At 55.1% G+C, this 15,456-nt stretch overlaps 30 non-coding genes across 30 annotated transcripts; all 30 read right to left on the minus strand.

The window, feature by feature from the left end:
- Nucleotides 1–451: 451 nt before the first annotated feature.
- Trnai-aau (transfer RNA isoleucine (anticodon AAU)) lies at nucleotides 452–525 on the minus strand. Its single transcript has one exon. It is a non-coding gene; the product is annotated as a tRNA-Ile (tRNA).
- Nucleotides 526–723: 198 nt separating this feature from the next.
- Trnae-uuc (transfer RNA glutamic acid (anticodon UUC)) lies at nucleotides 724–795 on the minus strand. The gene has a single exon. It is a non-coding gene; the product is annotated as a tRNA-Glu (tRNA).
- Nucleotides 796–1,100: 305 nt separating this feature from the next.
- Nucleotides 1,101–1,173, minus strand: Trnam-cau (transfer RNA methionine (anticodon CAU)). Its single transcript has one exon. It is a non-coding gene; the product is annotated as a tRNA-Met (tRNA).
- Nucleotides 1,174–1,553: 380 nt separating this feature from the next.
- Trnag-gcc (transfer RNA glycine (anticodon GCC)) lies at nucleotides 1,554–1,624 on the minus strand. Its single transcript has one exon. It is a non-coding gene; the product is annotated as a tRNA-Gly (tRNA).
- Nucleotides 1,625–2,503: 879 nt separating this feature from the next.
- Trnai-aau (transfer RNA isoleucine (anticodon AAU)) lies at nucleotides 2,504–2,577 on the minus strand. The gene has a single exon. It is a non-coding gene; the product is annotated as a tRNA-Ile (tRNA).
- A 198-nt stretch (nucleotides 2,578–2,775) lies between these two features.
- Nucleotides 2,776–2,847, minus strand: Trnae-uuc (transfer RNA glutamic acid (anticodon UUC)). The gene has a single exon. It is a non-coding gene; the product is annotated as a tRNA-Glu (tRNA).
- Nucleotides 2,848–3,152: 305 nt separating this feature from the next.
- Trnam-cau (transfer RNA methionine (anticodon CAU)) lies at nucleotides 3,153–3,225 on the minus strand. The gene has a single exon. It is a non-coding gene; the product is annotated as a tRNA-Met (tRNA).
- Nucleotides 3,226–3,605: 380 nt separating this feature from the next.
- Trnag-gcc (transfer RNA glycine (anticodon GCC)) lies at nucleotides 3,606–3,676 on the minus strand. The gene has a single exon. It is a non-coding gene; the product is annotated as a tRNA-Gly (tRNA).
- An 879-nt stretch (nucleotides 3,677–4,555) lies between these two features.
- Nucleotides 4,556–4,629, minus strand: Trnai-aau (transfer RNA isoleucine (anticodon AAU)). Its single transcript has one exon. It is a non-coding gene; the product is annotated as a tRNA-Ile (tRNA).
- A 198-nt stretch (nucleotides 4,630–4,827) lies between these two features.
- Nucleotides 4,828–4,899, minus strand: Trnae-uuc (transfer RNA glutamic acid (anticodon UUC)). Its single transcript has one exon. It is a non-coding gene; the product is annotated as a tRNA-Glu (tRNA).
- A 305-nt stretch (nucleotides 4,900–5,204) lies between these two features.
- Trnam-cau (transfer RNA methionine (anticodon CAU)) lies at nucleotides 5,205–5,277 on the minus strand. Its single transcript has one exon. It is a non-coding gene; the product is annotated as a tRNA-Met (tRNA).
- Nucleotides 5,278–5,657: 380 nt separating this feature from the next.
- Nucleotides 5,658–5,728, minus strand: Trnag-gcc (transfer RNA glycine (anticodon GCC)). Its single transcript has one exon. It is a non-coding gene; the product is annotated as a tRNA-Gly (tRNA).
- An 879-nt stretch (nucleotides 5,729–6,607) lies between these two features.
- On the minus strand, nucleotides 6,608–6,681 carry Trnai-aau (transfer RNA isoleucine (anticodon AAU)). Its single transcript has one exon. It is a non-coding gene; the product is annotated as a tRNA-Ile (tRNA).
- Nucleotides 6,682–6,879: 198 nt separating this feature from the next.
- Nucleotides 6,880–6,951, minus strand: Trnae-uuc (transfer RNA glutamic acid (anticodon UUC)). The gene has a single exon. It is a non-coding gene; the product is annotated as a tRNA-Glu (tRNA).
- A 305-nt stretch (nucleotides 6,952–7,256) lies between these two features.
- Nucleotides 7,257–7,329, minus strand: Trnam-cau (transfer RNA methionine (anticodon CAU)). The gene has a single exon. It is a non-coding gene; the product is annotated as a tRNA-Met (tRNA).
- Nucleotides 7,330–7,709: 380 nt separating this feature from the next.
- Nucleotides 7,710–7,780, minus strand: Trnag-gcc (transfer RNA glycine (anticodon GCC)). Its single transcript has one exon. It is a non-coding gene; the product is annotated as a tRNA-Gly (tRNA).
- An 879-nt stretch (nucleotides 7,781–8,659) lies between these two features.
- Trnai-aau (transfer RNA isoleucine (anticodon AAU)) lies at nucleotides 8,660–8,733 on the minus strand. Its single transcript has one exon. It is a non-coding gene; the product is annotated as a tRNA-Ile (tRNA).
- Nucleotides 8,734–8,931: 198 nt separating this feature from the next.
- Nucleotides 8,932–9,003, minus strand: Trnae-uuc (transfer RNA glutamic acid (anticodon UUC)). The gene has a single exon. It is a non-coding gene; the product is annotated as a tRNA-Glu (tRNA).
- A 305-nt stretch (nucleotides 9,004–9,308) lies between these two features.
- Nucleotides 9,309–9,381, minus strand: Trnam-cau (transfer RNA methionine (anticodon CAU)). Its single transcript has one exon. It is a non-coding gene; the product is annotated as a tRNA-Met (tRNA).
- Nucleotides 9,382–9,761: 380 nt separating this feature from the next.
- Trnag-gcc (transfer RNA glycine (anticodon GCC)) lies at nucleotides 9,762–9,832 on the minus strand. Its single transcript has one exon. It is a non-coding gene; the product is annotated as a tRNA-Gly (tRNA).
- An 879-nt stretch (nucleotides 9,833–10,711) lies between these two features.
- On the minus strand, nucleotides 10,712–10,785 carry Trnai-aau (transfer RNA isoleucine (anticodon AAU)). Its single transcript has one exon. It is a non-coding gene; the product is annotated as a tRNA-Ile (tRNA).
- A 198-nt stretch (nucleotides 10,786–10,983) lies between these two features.
- Trnae-uuc (transfer RNA glutamic acid (anticodon UUC)) lies at nucleotides 10,984–11,055 on the minus strand. Its single transcript has one exon. It is a non-coding gene; the product is annotated as a tRNA-Glu (tRNA).
- Nucleotides 11,056–11,360: 305 nt separating this feature from the next.
- On the minus strand, nucleotides 11,361–11,433 carry Trnam-cau (transfer RNA methionine (anticodon CAU)). The gene has a single exon. It is a non-coding gene; the product is annotated as a tRNA-Met (tRNA).
- Nucleotides 11,434–11,813: 380 nt separating this feature from the next.
- Nucleotides 11,814–11,884, minus strand: Trnag-gcc (transfer RNA glycine (anticodon GCC)). The gene has a single exon. It is a non-coding gene; the product is annotated as a tRNA-Gly (tRNA).
- An 879-nt stretch (nucleotides 11,885–12,763) lies between these two features.
- Trnai-aau (transfer RNA isoleucine (anticodon AAU)) lies at nucleotides 12,764–12,837 on the minus strand. The gene has a single exon. It is a non-coding gene; the product is annotated as a tRNA-Ile (tRNA).
- Nucleotides 12,838–13,035: 198 nt separating this feature from the next.
- Nucleotides 13,036–13,107, minus strand: Trnae-uuc (transfer RNA glutamic acid (anticodon UUC)). The gene has a single exon. It is a non-coding gene; the product is annotated as a tRNA-Glu (tRNA).
- A 305-nt stretch (nucleotides 13,108–13,412) lies between these two features.
- Nucleotides 13,413–13,485, minus strand: Trnam-cau (transfer RNA methionine (anticodon CAU)). Its single transcript has one exon. It is a non-coding gene; the product is annotated as a tRNA-Met (tRNA).
- Nucleotides 13,486–13,865: 380 nt separating this feature from the next.
- On the minus strand, nucleotides 13,866–13,936 carry Trnag-gcc (transfer RNA glycine (anticodon GCC)). The gene has a single exon. It is a non-coding gene; the product is annotated as a tRNA-Gly (tRNA).
- Nucleotides 13,937–14,815: 879 nt separating this feature from the next.
- Nucleotides 14,816–14,889, minus strand: Trnai-aau (transfer RNA isoleucine (anticodon AAU)). Its single transcript has one exon. It is a non-coding gene; the product is annotated as a tRNA-Ile (tRNA).
- A 198-nt stretch (nucleotides 14,890–15,087) lies between these two features.
- Trnae-uuc (transfer RNA glutamic acid (anticodon UUC)) lies at nucleotides 15,088–15,159 on the minus strand. The gene has a single exon. It is a non-coding gene; the product is annotated as a tRNA-Glu (tRNA).
- Between the last annotated feature and the right edge of the window lie 297 nt (nucleotides 15,160–15,456).

The raw sequence follows: 15,456 nt of genomic DNA on the forward strand, positions 1-15,456 counted from the left end.
GCGAGAGCTGACGCTCTCAAATCGGCCTATATCAAAACGACAAGCACGAGAAACGACTGAGAGAGGCAAGGAGCGGCGAGGCGATGGACACACAGCACGCCCCCTTCATTTCACGGTGGCGTTTCCCTGACCGAATCAGTCAAAGGAGAAACAAAAATAGGAAGTAAAACTGCCAATAGTGCCCTGTGTTCCCATGCGCTCACCCGCCCAAGTACTGACCAGGGCCAAAGTTGTTACGCATCGGCAATCGGACATTTTCTTTCATTTTCTCTTTATCGGTTGAGAACCAGTGTATTCAAGATATTATGGCCATTGCCGAGTGAATGCTGTAGTGCTTCCCGACGAGTCGGGTTCGGATCCTCTGTCAACTTCCACGCAGGGTGATGATCTTTTGGTCATCACACTCGCCAGCTGAAATCGGCGCTGCCTTTTCGCAGTAGTAAAAGAGTAGTGGCCCGTGGGGGGATCGAACCCACGACCTTCGCGTTATTAGCACGACGCTCTAACCAACTGAGCTAACGGGCCTCGGCAGACGCAGTTGCTCAGCCCTACGCTGGAAACGGGTGGCATGAAGCCATACACCATTTCTATGGGCGTCGTGTGTCTGCTTCCCTAGTCTATATTCTGCTGACGGTCACGAAACAGTAGCTATATTGCGAGCAGGACGGGAAACGGCCGCTCGGACAGCTCAAACTTGTCACGATTCGTGTGGAAAAAATTCCGTTCCGGTACCGGGTATCGAACCCGGGCCTCCTGGGTGAAAGCCAGGTATCCTAGCCACTAGACCACACCGGATGTGGCCGTTTCATTCGACCGTTCGTACGGTCGCTTGTCGCATTTCGTGTCGAGGGCCGCGTCGGCGCCCCTCTCTCTTTGCGAGCATCTTTACACATACTGACTGGCAAGGCGCGCACCTCAAACGTCGCAGAGCAGTGCTTTTGGCTTCGTGCTCTGCTGGGAGAAGAGGAAAAGGGAAGCTGTAAGTAGCAATAACAGGAAGTAAACATTCTCCCGCTGAAGCGTTGAAACGTTGTGGATAACAAACAAGAAATACGTTGGCGCCCTAGCAACAGCACCAGCATCAGTCACAGAAAATTAAATGCCCCGGGTGAGGATCGAACTCACGACCTTAAGATTATGAGACTTGCGCGCTGCCTACTGCGCTACCGAGGCACGGGTGAACTGCTTGTCCTGGAAACTGCCTAAATACCGTACCCAATATTAGACGTAGAGACACTGTACTTCCTGGATAACGTGTTCTGTTGCTACACGTGCACTGCCGGCCCAGTTGATTGCGGTGTTGCTGCAGCTGTTGCAACGATAGGCAGCACTCCTTGTCGTTAAAGTTCAGTGCCTCGGAGGCACCGGGACACAGCAACTTGTGAGGCCAGGCCGACGCTAGTCTGTAGAACATGATGCGAGCGTCCTAGTGGGGACCCGCGAGTGCTGCGTTCTCGGTTCTTCTCAAGGGAATCCAGCTATACATTCTTGTGGATCGTGCATCTCAAGCGCGCAAGCCACGCGGCAGCATTATCGCGGGAAAAGCAAAATGATGCATCGGCCGGGAATCGAACCCGGGCCGCCCGCGTGGCAGGGGAGCATTCTACCACTGAACCACCGATGCTCGGGCCAGCGGTAACTTCACGCTGCTTCCCGAGCAGATGTCTCAAGGGAAAGTGGGACTGCCGTCAAGCGCCGTAGCATTCTGTGGAGAAGGTGCTGCAGACGCTGAATCCTGCACTGCACTGCTTAAAAATGCCGCCAGAACGCGGTCCTCTGCGTACTCTTGCGTCGCCGGCGCCGACTCTTGCCAAAGGATGCGAAATGTGCGCGGATACGCTGTCCGAATGCGTCTGGATGTGCTCCCCTAGCCTGCCTCGAAATGCGCCTGCCGGGTACGATCACCTTCGGCCGCTGCCGACAGGCGGGAAGCCGACACAGCGCGGAGGCGGGGCGCTCGCTTGTGCGGTGGTGGTGTAATGGTCAGCATAGTTGCCTTCCAAGCGCCAGCCCTTAGTGTGTCTCGACTTGTCTCGACTCTGCTCAGCTGACGCGAGAGCTGACGCTCTCAAATCGGCCTATATCAAAACGACAAGCACGAGAAACGACTGAGAGAGGCAAGGAGCGGCGAGGCGATGGACACACAGCACGCCCCCTTCATTTCACGGTGGCGTTTCCCTGACCGAATCAGTCAAAGGAGAAACAAAAATAGGAAGTAAAACTGCCAATAGTGCCCTGTGTTCCCATGCGCTCACCCGCCCAAGTACTGACCAGGGCCAAAGTTGTTACGCATCGGCAATCGGACATTTTCTTTCATTTTCTCTTTATCGGTTGAGAACCAGTGTATTCAAGATATTATGGCCATTGCCGAGTGAATGCTGTAGTGCTTCCCGACGAGTCGGGTTCGGATCCTCTGTCAACTTCCACGCAGGGTGATGATCTTTTGGTCATCACACTCGCCAGCTGAAATCGGCGCTGCCTTTTCGCAGTAGTAAAAGAGTAGTGGCCCGTGGGGGGATCGAACCCACGACCTTCGCGTTATTAGCACGACGCTCTAACCAACTGAGCTAACGGACCTCGGCAGACGCAGTTGCTCAGCCCTACGCTGGAAACGGGTGGCATGAAGCCATACACCATTTCTATGGGCGTCGTGTGTCTGCTTCCCTAGTCTATATTCTGCTGACGGTCACGAAACAGTAGCTATATTGCGAGCAGGACGGGAAACGGCCGCTCGGACAGCTCAAACTTGTCACGATTCGTGTGGAAAAAATTCCGTTCCGGTACCGGGAATCGAACCCGGGCCTCCTGGGTGAAAGCCAGGTATCCTAGCCACTAGACCACACCGGATGTGGCCGTTTCATTCGACCGTTCGTACGGTCGCTTGTCGCATTTCGTGTCGAGGGCCGCGTCGGCGCCCCTCTCTCTTTGCGAGCATCTTTACACATACTGACTGGCAAGGCGCGCACCTCAAACGTCGCAGAGCAGTGCTTTTGGCTTCGTGCTCTGCTGGGAGAAGAGGAAAAGGGAAGCTGTAAGTAGCAATAACAGGAAGTAAACATTCTCCCGCTGAAGCGTTGAAACGTTGTGGATAACAAACAAGAAATACGTTGGCGCCCTAGCAACAGCACCAGCATCAGTCACAGAAAATTAAATGCCCCGGGTGAGGATCGAACTCACGACCTTAAGATTATGAGACTTACGCGCTGCCTACTGCGCTACCGAGGCACGGGTGAACTGCTTGTCCTGGAAACTGCCTAAATACCGTACCCAATATTAGACGTAGAGACACTGTACTTCCTGGATAACGTGTTCTGTTGCTACACGTGCACTGCCGGCCCAGTTGATTGCGGTGTTGCTGCAGCTGTTGCAACGATAGGCAGCACTCCTTGTCGTTAAAGTTCAGTGCCTCGGAGGCACCGGGACACAGCAACTTGTGAGGCCAGGCCGACGCTAGTCTGTAGAACATGATGCGAGCGTCCTAGTGGGGACCCGCGAGTGCTGCGTTCTCGGTTCTTCTCAAGGGAATCCAGCTATACATTCTTGTGGATCGTGCATCTCAAGCGCGCAAGCCACGCGGCAGCATTATCGCGGGAAAAGCAAAATGATGCATCGGCCGGGAATCGAACCCGGGCCGCCCACGTGGCAGGGGAGCATTCTACCACTGAACCACCGATGCTCGGGCCAGCGGTAACTTCACGCTGCTTCCCGAGCAGATGTCTCAAGGGAAAGTGGGACTGCCGTCAAGCGCCGTAGCATTCTGTGGAGAAGGTGCTGCAGACGCTGAATCCTGCACTGCACTGCTTAAAAATGCCGCCAGAACGCGGTCCTCTGCGTACTCTTGCGTCGCCGGCGCCGACTCTTGCCAAAGGATGCGAAATGTGCGCGGATACGCTGTCCGAATGCGTATGGATGTGCTCCCCTAGCCTGCCTCGAAATGCGCCTGCCGGGTACGATCACCTTCGGCCGCTGCCGACAGGCGGGAAGCCGACACAGCGCGGAGGCGGGGCGCTCGCTTGTGCGGTGGTGGTGTAATGGTCAGCATAGTTGCCTTCCAAGCGCCAGCCCTTAGTGTGTCTCGACTTGTCTCGACTCTGCTCAGCTGACGCGAGAGCTGACGCTCTCAAATCGGCCTATATCAAAACGACAAGCACGAGAAACGACTGAGAGAGGCAAGGAGCGGCGAGGCGATGGACACACAGCACGCCCCCTTCATTTCACGGTGGCGTTTCCCTGACCGAATCAGTCAAAGGAGAAACAAAAATAGGAAGTAAAACTGCCAATAGTGCCCTGTGTTCCCATGCGCTCACCCGCCCAAGTACTGACCAGGGCCAAAGTTGTTACGCATCGGCAATCGGACATTTTCTTTCATTTTCTCTTTATCGGTTGAGAACCAGTGTATTCAAGATATTATGGCCATTGCCGAGTGAATGCTGTAGTGCTTCCCGACGAGTCGGGTTCGGATCCTCTGTCAACTTCCACGCAGGGTGATGATCTTTTGGTCATCACACTCGCCAGCTGAAATCGGCGCTGCCTTTTCGCAGTAGTAAAAGAGTAGTGGCCCGTGGGGGGATCGAACCCACGACCTTCGCGTTATTAGCACGACGCTCTAACCAACTGAGCTAACGGACCTCGGCAGACGCAGTTGCTCAGCCCTACGCTGGAAACGGGTGGCATGAAGCCATACACCATTTCTATGGGCGTCGTGTGTCTGCTTCCCTAGTCTATATTCTGCTGACGGTCACGAAACAGTAGCTATATTGCGAGCAGGACGGGAAACGGCCGCTCGGACAGCTCAAACTTGTCACGATTCGTGTGGAAAAAATTCCGTTCCGGTACCGGGAATCGAACCCGGGCCTCCTGGGTGAAAGCCAGGTATCCTAGCCACTAGACCACACCGGATGTGGCCGTTTCATTCGACCGTTCGTACGGTCGCTTGTCGCATTTCGTGTCGAGGGCCGCGTCGGCGCCCCTCTCTCTTTGCGAGCATCTTTACACATACTGACTGGCAAGGCGCGCACCTCAAACGTCGCAGAGCAGTGCTTTTGGCTTCGTGCTCTGCTGGGAGAAGAGGAAAAGGGAAGCTGTAAGTAGCAATAACAGGAAGTAAACATTCTCCCGCTGAAGCGTTGAAACGTTGTGGATAACAAACAAGAAATACGTTGGCGCCCTAGCAACAGCACCAGCATCAGTCACAGAAAATTAAATGCCCCGGGTGAGGATCGAACTCACGACCTTAAGATTATGAGACTTACGCGCTGCCTACTGCGCTACCGAGGCACGGGTGAACTGCTTGTCCTGGAAACTGCCTAAATACCGTACCCAATATTAGACGTAGAGACACTGTACTTCCTGGATAACGTGTTCTGTTGCTACACGTGCACTGCCGGCCCAGTTGATTGCGGTGTTGCTGCAGCTGTTGCAACGATAGGCAGCACTCCTTGTCGTTAAAGTTCAGTGCCTCGGAGGCACCGGGACACAGCAACTTGTGAGGCCAGGCCGACGCTAGTCTGTAGAACATGATGCGAGCGTCCTAGTGGGGACCCGCGAGTGCTGCGTTCTCGGTTCTTCTCAAGGGAATCCAGCTATACATTCTTGTGGATCGTGCATCTCAAGCGCGCAAGCCACGCGGCAGCATTATCGCGGGAAAAGCAAAATGATGCATCGGCCGGGAATCGATCCCGGGCCGCCCGCGTGGCAGGCGAGCATTCTACCACTGAACCACCGATGCTCGGGCCAGCGGTAACTTCACGCTGCTTCCCGAGCAGATGTCTCAAGGGAAAGTGGGATTGCCGTCAAGCGCCGTAGCATTCTGTGGAGAAGGTGCTGCAGACGCTGAATCCTGCACTGCACTGCTTAAAAATGCCGCCAGAACGCGGTCCTCTGCGTACTCTTGCGTCGCCGGCGCCGACTCTTGCCAAAGGATGCGAAATGTGCGCGGATACGCTGTCCGAATGCGTCTGGATGTGCTCCCCTAGCCTGCCTCGAAATGCGCCTGCCGGGTACGATCACCTTCGCCCGCTGCCGACAGGCGGGAAGCCGACACAGCGCGGAGGCGGGGCGCTCGCTTGTGCGGTGGTGGTGTAATGGTCAGCATAGTTGCCTTCCAAGCGCCAGCCCTTAGTGTGTCTCGACTTGTCTCGACTCTGCTCAGCTGACGCGAGAGCTGACGCTCTCAAATCGGCCTATATCAAAACGACAAGCACGAGAAACGACTGAGAGAGGCAAGGAGAGGCGAGGCGATGGACACACAGCACGCCCCCTTCATTTCACGGTGGCGTTTCCCTGACCGAATCAGTCAAAGGAGAAACAAAAATAGGAAGTAAAACTGCCAATAGTGCCCTGTGTTCCCATGCGCTCACCCGCCCAAGTACTGACCAGGGCCAAAGTTGTTACGCATCGGCAAGCGGACATTTTCTTTCATTTTCTCTTTATCGGTTGAGAACCAGTGTATTCAAGATATTATGGCCATTGCCGAGTGAATGCTGTAGTGCTTCCCGACGAGTCGGGTTCGGATCCTCTGTCAACTTCCACGCAGGGTGATGATCTTTTGGTCATCACACTCGCCAGCTGAAATCGGCGCTGCCTTTTCGCAGTAGTAAAAGAGTAGTGGCCCGTGGGGGGATCGAACCCACGACCTTCGCGTTATTAGCACGACGCTCTAACCAACTGAGCTAACGGGCCTCGGCAGACGCAGTTGCTCAGCCCTACGCTGGAAACGGGTGGCATGAAGCCATACACCATTTCTATGGGCGTCGTGTGTCTGCTTCCCTAGTCTATATTCTGCTGACGGTCACGAAACAGTAGCTATATTGCGAGCAGGACGGGAAACGGCCGCTCGGACAGCTCAAACTTGTCACGATTCGTGTGGAAAAAATTCCGTTCCGGTACCGGGAATCGAACCCGGGCCTCCTGGGTGAAAGCCAGGTATCCTAGCCACTAGACCACACCGGATGTGGCCGTTTCATTCGACCGTTCGTACGGTCGCTTGTCGCATTTCGTGTCGAGGGCCGCGTCGGCGCCCCTCTCTCTTTGCGAGCATCTTTACACATACTGACTGGCAAGGCGCGCACCTCAAACGTCGCAGAGCAGTGCTTTTGGCTTCGTGCTCTGCTGGGAGAAGAGGAAAAGGGAAGCTGTAAGTAGCAATAACAGGAAGTAAACATTCTCCCGCTGAAGCGTTGAAACGTTGTGGATAACAAACAAGAAATACGTTGGCGCCCTAGCAACAGCACCAGCATCAGTCACAGAAAATTAAATGCCCCGGGTGAGGATCGAACTCACGACCTTAAGATTATGAGACTTACGCGCTGCCTACTGCGCTACCGAGGCACGGGTGAACTGCTTGTCCTGGAAACTGCCTAAATACCGTACCCAATATTAGACGTAGAGACACTGTACTTCCTGGATAACGTGTTCTGTTGCTACACGTGCACTGCCGGCCCAGTTGATTGCGGTGTTGCTGCAGCTGTTGCAACGATAGGCAGCACTCCTTGTCGTTAAAGTTCAGTGCCTCGGAGGCACCGGGACACAGCAACTTGTGAGGCCAGGCCGACGCTAGTCTGTAGAACATGATGCGAGCGTCCTAGTGGGGACCCGCGAGTGCTGCGTTCTCGGTTCTTCTCAAGGGAATCCAGCTATACATTCTTGTGGATCGTGCATCTCAAGCGCGCAAGCCACGCGGCAGCATTATCGCGGGAAAAGCAAAATGATGCATCGGCCGGGAATCGAACCCGGGCCGCCCGCGTGGCAGGGGAGCATTCTACCACTGAACCACCGATGCTCGGGCCAGCGGTAACTTCACGCTGCTTCCCGAGCAGATGTCTCAAGGGAAAGTGGGACTGCCGTCAAGCGCCGTAGCATTCTGTGGAGAAGGTGCTGCAGACGCTGAATCCTGCACTGCACTGCTTAAAAATGCCGCCAGAACGCGGTCCTCTGCGTACTCTTGCGTCGCCGGCGCCGACTCTTGCCAAAGGATGCGAAATGTGCGCGGATACGCTGTCCGAATGCGTATGGATGTGCTCCCCTAGCCTGCCTCGAAATGCGCCTGCCGGGTACGATCACCTTCGGCCGCTGCCGACAGGCGGGAAGCCGACACAGCGCGGAGGCGGGGCGCTCGCTTGTGCGGTGGTGGTGTAATGGTCAGCATAGTTGCCTTCCAAGCGCCAGCCCTTAGTGTGTCTCGACTTGTCTCGACTCTGCTCAGCTGACGCGAGAGCTGACGCTCTCAAATCGGCCTATATCAAAACGACAAGCACGAGAAACGACTGAGAGAGGCAAGGAGCGGCGAGGCGATGGACACACAGCACGCCCCCTTCATTTCACGGTGGCGTTTCCCTGACCGAATCAGTCAAAGGAGAAACAAAAATAGGAAGTAAAACTGCCAATAGTGCCCTGTGTTCCCATGCGCTCACCCGCCCAAGTACTGACCAGGGCCAAAGTTGTTACGCATCGGCAATCGGACATTTTCTTTCATTTTCTCTTTATCGGTTGAGAACCAGTGTATTCAAGATATTATGGCCATTGCCGAGTGAATGCTGTAGTGCTTCCCGACGAGTCGGGTTCGGATCCTCTGTCAACTTCCACGCAGGGTGATGATCTTTTGGTCATCACACTCGCCAGCTGAAATCGGCGCTGCCTTTTCGCAGTAGTAAAAGAGTAGTGGCCCGTGGGGGGATCGAACCCACGACCTTCGCGTTATTAGCACGACGCTCTAACCAACTGAGCTAACGGACCTCGGCAGACGCAGTTGCTCAGCCCTACGCCGGCAACGGGTGGCATGAAGCCATACACCATTTCTATGGGCGTCGTGTGTCTGCTTCCCTAGTCTATATTCTGCTGACGGTCACGAAACAGTAGCTATATTGCGAGCAGGACGGGAAACGGCCGCTCGGACAGCTCAAACTTGTCACGATTCGTGTGGAAAAAATTCCGTTCCGGTACCGGGAATCGAACCCGGGCCTCCTGGGTGAAAGCCAGGTATCCTAGCCACTAGACCACACCGGATGTGGCCGTTTCATTCGACCGTTCGTACGGTCGCTTGTCGCATTTCGTGTCGAGGGCCGCGTCGGCGCCCCTCTCTCTTTGCGAGCATCTTTACACATACTGACTGGCAAGGCGCGCACCTCAAACGTCGCAGAGCAGTGCTTTTGGCTTCGTGCTCTGCTGGGAGAAGAGGAAAAGGGAAGCTGTAAGTAGCAATAACAGGAAGTAAACATTCTCCCGCTGAAGCGTTGAAACGTTGTGGATAACAAACAAGAAATACGTTGGCGCCCTAGCAACAGCACCAGCATCAGTCACAGAAAATTAAATGCCCCGGGTGAGGATCGAACTCACGACCTTAAGATTATGAGACTTACGCGCTGCCTACTGCGCTACCGAGGCACGCGTGAACTGCTTGTCCTGGAAACTGCCTAAATACCGTACCCAATATTAGACGTAGAGACACTGTACTTCCTGGATAACGTGTTCTGTTGCTACACGTGCACTGCCGGCCCAGTTGATTGCGGTGTTGCTGCAGCTGTTGCAACGATAGGCAGCACTCCTTGTCGTTAAAGTTCAGTGCCTCGGAGGCACCGGGACACAGCAACTTGTGAGGCCAGGCCGACGCTAGTCTGTAGAACATGATGCGAGCGTCCTAGTGGGGACCCGCGAGTGCTGCGTTCTCGGTTCTTCTCAAGGGAATCCAGCTATACATTCTTGTGGATCGTGCATCTCAAGCGCGCAAGCCACGCGGCAGCATTATCGCGGGAAAAGCAAAATGATGCATCGGCCGGGAATCGAACCCGGGCCGCCCGCGTGGCAGGGGAGCATTCTACCACTGAACCACCGATGCTCGGGCCAGCGGTAACTTCACGCTGCTTCCCGAGCAGATGTCTCAAGGGAAAGTGGGACTGCCGTCAAGCGCCGTAGCATTCTGTGGAGAAGGTGCTGCAGACGCTGAATCCTGCACTGCACTGCTTAAAAATGCCGCCAGAACGCGGTCCTCTGCGTACTGTTGCGTCGCCGGCGCCGACTCTTGCCAAAGGATGCGAAATGTGCGCGGATACGCTGTCCGAATGCGTCTGGATGTGCTCCCCTAGCCTGCCTCGAAATGCGCCTGCCGGGTACGATCACCTTCGGCCGCTGCCGACAGGCGGGAAGCCGACACAGCGCGGAGGCGGGGCGCTCGCTTGTGCGGTGGTGGTGTAATGGTCAGCATAGTTGCCTTCCAAGCGCCAGCCCTTAGTGTGTCTCGACTTGTCTCGACTCTGCTCAGCTGACGCGAGAGCTGACGCTCTCAAATCGGCCTATATCAAAACGACAAGCACGAGAAACGACTGAGAGAGGCAAGGAGCGGCGAGGCGATGGACACACAGCACGCCCCCTTCATTTCACGGTGGCGTTTCCCTGACCGAATCAGTCAAAGGAGAAACAAAAATAGGAAGTAAAACTGCCAATAGTGCCCTGTGTTCCCATGCGCTCACCCGCCCAAGTACTGACCAGGGCCAAAGTTGTTACGCATCGGCAATCGGACATTTTCTTTCATTTTCTCTTTATCGGTTGAGAACCAGTGTATTCAAGATATTATGGCCATTGCCGAGTGAATGCTGTAGTGCTTCCCGACGAGTCGGGTTCGGATCCTCTGTCAACTTCCACGCAGGGTGATGATCTTTTGGTCATCACACTCGCCAGCTGAAATCGGCGCTGCCTTTTCGCAGTAGTAAAAGAGTAGTGGCCCGTGGGGGGATCGAACCCACGACCTTCGCGTTATTAGCACGACGCTCTAACCAACTGAGCTAACGGGCCTCGGCAGACGCAGTTGCTCAGCCCTACGCTGGAAACGGGTGGCATGAAGCCATACACCATTTCTATGGGCGTCGTGTGTCTGCTTCCCTAGTCTATATTCTGCTGACGGTCACGAAACAGTAGCTATATTGCGAGCAGGACGGGAAACGGCCGCTCGGACAGCTCAAACTTGTCACGATTCGTGTGGAAAAAATTCCGTTCCGGTACCGGGAATCGAACCCGGGCCTCCTGGGTGAATGCCAGGTATCCTAGCCACTAGACCACACCGGATGTGGCCGTTTCATTCGACCGTTCGTACGGTCGCTTGTCGCATTTCGTGTCGAGGGCCGCGTCGGCGCCCCTCTCTCTTTGCGAGCATCTTTACACATACTGACTGGCAAGGCGCGCACCTCAAACGTCGCAGAGCAGTGCTTTTGGCTTCGTGCTCTGCTGGGAGAAGAGGAAAAGGGAAGCTGTAAGTAGCAATAACAGGAAGTAAACATTCTCCCGCTGAAGCGTTGAAACGTTGTGGATAACAAACAAGAAATACGTTGGCGCCCTAGCAACAGCACCAGCATCAGTCACAGAAAATTAAATGCCCCGGGTGAGGATCGAACTCACGACCTTAAGATTATGAGACTTACGCGCTGCCTACTGCGCTACCGAGGCACGGGTGAACTGCTTGTCCTGGAAACTGCCTAAATACCGTACCCAATATTAGACGTAGAGACACTGTACTTCCTGGATAACGTGTTCTGTTGCTACACGTGCACTGCCGGCCCAGTTGATTGCGGTGTTGCTGCAGCTGTTGCAACGATAGGCAGCACTCCTTGTCGTTAAAGTTCAGTGCCTCGGAGGCACCGGGACACAGCAACTTGTGAGGCCAGGCCGACGCTAGTCTGTAGAACATGATGCGAGCGTCCTAGTGGGGACCCGCGAGTGCTGCGTTCTCGGTTCTTCTCAAGGGAATCCAGCTATACATTCTTGTGGATCGTGCATCTCAAGCGCGCAAGCCACGCGGCAGCATTATCGCGGGAAAAGCAAAATGATGCATCGGCCGGGAATCGAACCCGGGCCGCCCGCGTGGCAGGCGAGCATTCTACCACTGAACCACCGATGCTCGGGCCAGCGGTAACTTCACGCTGCTTCCCGAGCAGATGTCTCAAGGGAAAGTGGGACTGCCGTCAAGCGCCGTAGCATTCTGTGGAGAAGGTGCTGCAGACGCTGAATCCTGCACTGCACTGCTTAAAAATGCCGCCAGAACGCGGTCCTCTGCGTACTCTTGCGTCGCCGGCGCCGACTCTTGCCAAAGGATGCGAAATGTGCGCGGATACGCTGTCCGAATACGTCTGGATGTGCTCCCCTAGCCTGCCTCGAAATGCGCCTGCCGGGTACGATCACCTTCGGCCGCTGCCGACAGGCGGGAAGCCGACACAGCGCGGAAGCGGGGCGCTCGCTTGTGCGGTGGTGGTGTAATGGTCAGCATAGTTGCCTTCCAAGCGCCAGCCCTTAGTGTGTCTCGACTTGTCTCGACTTTGCTCAGCTGACGCGAGAGCTGACGCTCTCAAATCGGCCTATATCAAAACGACAAGCACGAGAAACGACTGAGAGAGGCAAGGAGAGGCGAGGCGATGGACACACAGCACGCCCCCTTCATTTCACGGTGGCGTTTCCCTGACCGAATCAGTCAAAGGAGAAACAAAAATAGGAAGTAAAACTGCCAATAGTGCCCTGTGTTCCCATGCGCTCACCCGCCCAAGTACTGACCAGGGCCAAAGTTGTTACGCATCGGCAATCGGACATTTTCTTTCATTTTCTCTTTATCGGTTGAGAACCAGTGTATTCAAGATATTATGGCCATTGCCGAGTGAATGCTGTAGTGCTTCCCGACGAGTCGGGTTCGGATCCTCTGTCAACTTCCACGCAGGGTGATGATCTTTTGGTCATCACACTCGCCAGCTGAAATCGGCGCTGCCTTTTCGCAGTAGTAAAAGAGTAGTGGCCCGTGGGGGGATCGAACCCACGACCTTCGCGTTATTAGCACGACGCTCTAACCAACTGAGCTAACGGGCCTCGGCAGACGCAGTTGCTCAGCCCTACGCTGGAAACGGGTGGCATGAAGCCATACACCATTTCTATGGGCGTCGTGTGTCTGCTTCCCTAGTCTATATTCTGCTGACGGTCACGAAACAGTAGCTATATTGCGAGCAGGACGGGAAACGGCCGCTCGGACAGCTCAAACTTGTCACGATTCGTGTGGAAAAAATTCCGTTCCGGTACCGGGAATCGAACCCGGGCCTCCTGGGTGAAAGCCAGGTATCCTAGCCACTAGACCACACCGGATGTGGCCGTTTCATTCGACCGTTCGTACGGTCGCTTGTCGCATTTCGTGTCGAGGGCCGCGTCGGCGCCCCTCTCTCTTTGCGAGCATCTTTACACATACTGACTGGCAAGGCGCGCACCTCAAACGTCGCAGAGCAGTGCTTTTGGCTTCGTGCTCTGCTGGGAGAAGAGGAAAAGGGAAGCTGTAAGTAGCAATAACAGGAAGTAAACATTCTCCCGCTGAAGCGTTGAAACGTTGTGGATAACAAACAAGAAATACGTTGGCGCCCTAGCAACAGCACCAGCATCAGTCACAGAAAATTAAATGCCCCGGGTGAGGATCGAACTCACGACCTTAAGATTATGAGACTTACGCGCTGCCTACTGCGCTACCGAGGCACGGGTGGACTGCTTGTCCTGGAAACTGCCTAAATACCGTACCCAATATTAGACGTAGAGACACTGTACTTCCTGGATAACGTGTTCTGTTGCTACACGTGCACTGCCGGCCCAGTTGATTGCGGTGTTGCTGCAGCTGTTGCAACGATAGGCAGCACTCCTTGTCGTTAAAGTTCAGTGCCTCGGAGGCACCGGGACACAGCAACTTGTGAGGCCAGGCCGACGCTAGTCTGTAGAACATGATGCGAGCGTCCTAGTGGGGACCCGCGAGTGCTGCGTTCTCGGTTCTTCTCAAGGGAATCCAGCTATACATTCTTGTGGATCGTGCATCTCAAGCGCGCAAGCCACGCGGCAGCATTATCGCGGGAAAAGCAAAATGATGCATCGGCCGGGAATCGAACCCGGGCCGCCCGCGTGGCAGGCGAGCATTCTACCACTGAACCACCGATGCTCGGGCCAGCGGTAACTTCACGCTGCTTCCCGAGCAGATGTCTCAAGGGAAAGTGGGACTGCCGTCAAGCGCCGTAGCATTCTGTGGAGAAGGTGCTGCAGACGCTGAATCCTGCACTGCACTGCTTAAAAATGCCGCCAGAACGCGGTCCTCTGCGTACTCTTGCGTCGCCGGCGCCGACTCTTGCCAAAGGATGCGAAATGTGCGCGGATACGCTGTCCGAATGCGTCTGGATGTGCTCCCCTAGCCTGCCTCGAAATGCGCCTGCCGGGTACGATCACCTTCGGCCGCTGCCGACAGGCGGGAAGCCGACACAGCGCGGAGGCGGGGCGCTCGCTTGTGCGGTGGTGGTGTAATGGTCAGCATAGTTGCCTTCCAAGCGCCAGCCCTTAGTGTGTCTCGACTTGTCTCGACTCTGCTCAGCTGACGCGAGAGCTGACGCTCTCAAATCGGCCTATATCAAAACGACAAGCACGAGAAACGACTGAGAGAGGCAAGGAGAGGCGAGGCGATGGACACACAGCACGCCCCCTTCATTTCACGGTGGCGTTTCCCTGACCGAATCAGTCAAAGGAGAAACAAAAATAGGAAGTAAAACTGCCAATAGTGCCCTGTGTTCCCATGCGCTCACCCGCCCAAGTACTGACCAGGGCCAAAGTTGTTACGCATCGGCAAGCGGACATTTTCTTTCATTTTCTCTTTATCGGTTGAGAACCAGTGTATTCAAGATATTATGGCCATTGCCGAGTGAATGCTGTAGTGCTTCCCGACGAGTCGGGTTCGGATCCTCTGTCAACTTCCACGCAGGGTGATGATCTTTTGGTCATCACACTCGCCAGCTGAAATCGGCGCTGCCTTTTCGCAGTAGTAAAAGAGTAGTGGCCCGTGGGGGGATCGAACCCACGACCTTCGCGTTATTAGCACGACGCTCTAACCAACTGAGCTAACGGGCCTCGGCAGACGCAGTTGCTCAGCCCTACGCTGGAAACGGGTGGCATGAAGCCATACACCATTTCTATGGGCGTCGTGTGTCTGCTTCCCTAGTCTATATTCTGCTGACGGTCACGAAACAGTAGCTATATTGCGAGCAGGACGGGAAACGGCCGCTCGGACAGCTCAAACTTGTCACGATTCGTGTGGAAAAAATTCCGTTCCGGTACCGGGAATCGAACCCGGGCCTCCTGGGTGAAAGCCAGGTATCCTAGCCACTAGACCACACCGGATGTGGCCGTTTCATTCGACCGTTCGTACGGTCGCTTGTCGCATTTCGTGTCGAGGGCCGCGTCGGCGCCCCTCTCTCTTTGCGAGCATCTTTACACATACTGACTGGCAAGGCGCGCACCTCAAACGTCGCAGAGCAGTGCTTTTGGCTTCGTGCTCTGCTGGGAGAAGAGGAAAAGGGAAGCTGTAAGTAGCAATAACAGGAAGTAAACATTCTCCCGCTGAAGCGTTGAAACGTTGTGGATAACAAACAAGAAATACGTTGGCGCCCTAGCAACAGCACCAGCATCAGTCACAGA

Source organism: Schistocerca serialis, chromosome 2 (assembly GCF_023864345.2).
Source record: "Schistocerca serialis cubense isolate TAMUIC-IGC-003099 chromosome 2, iqSchSeri2.2, whole genome shotgun sequence".
NCBI lineage: Eukaryota > Metazoa > Arthropoda > Insecta > Orthoptera > Acrididae > Schistocerca > Schistocerca serialis.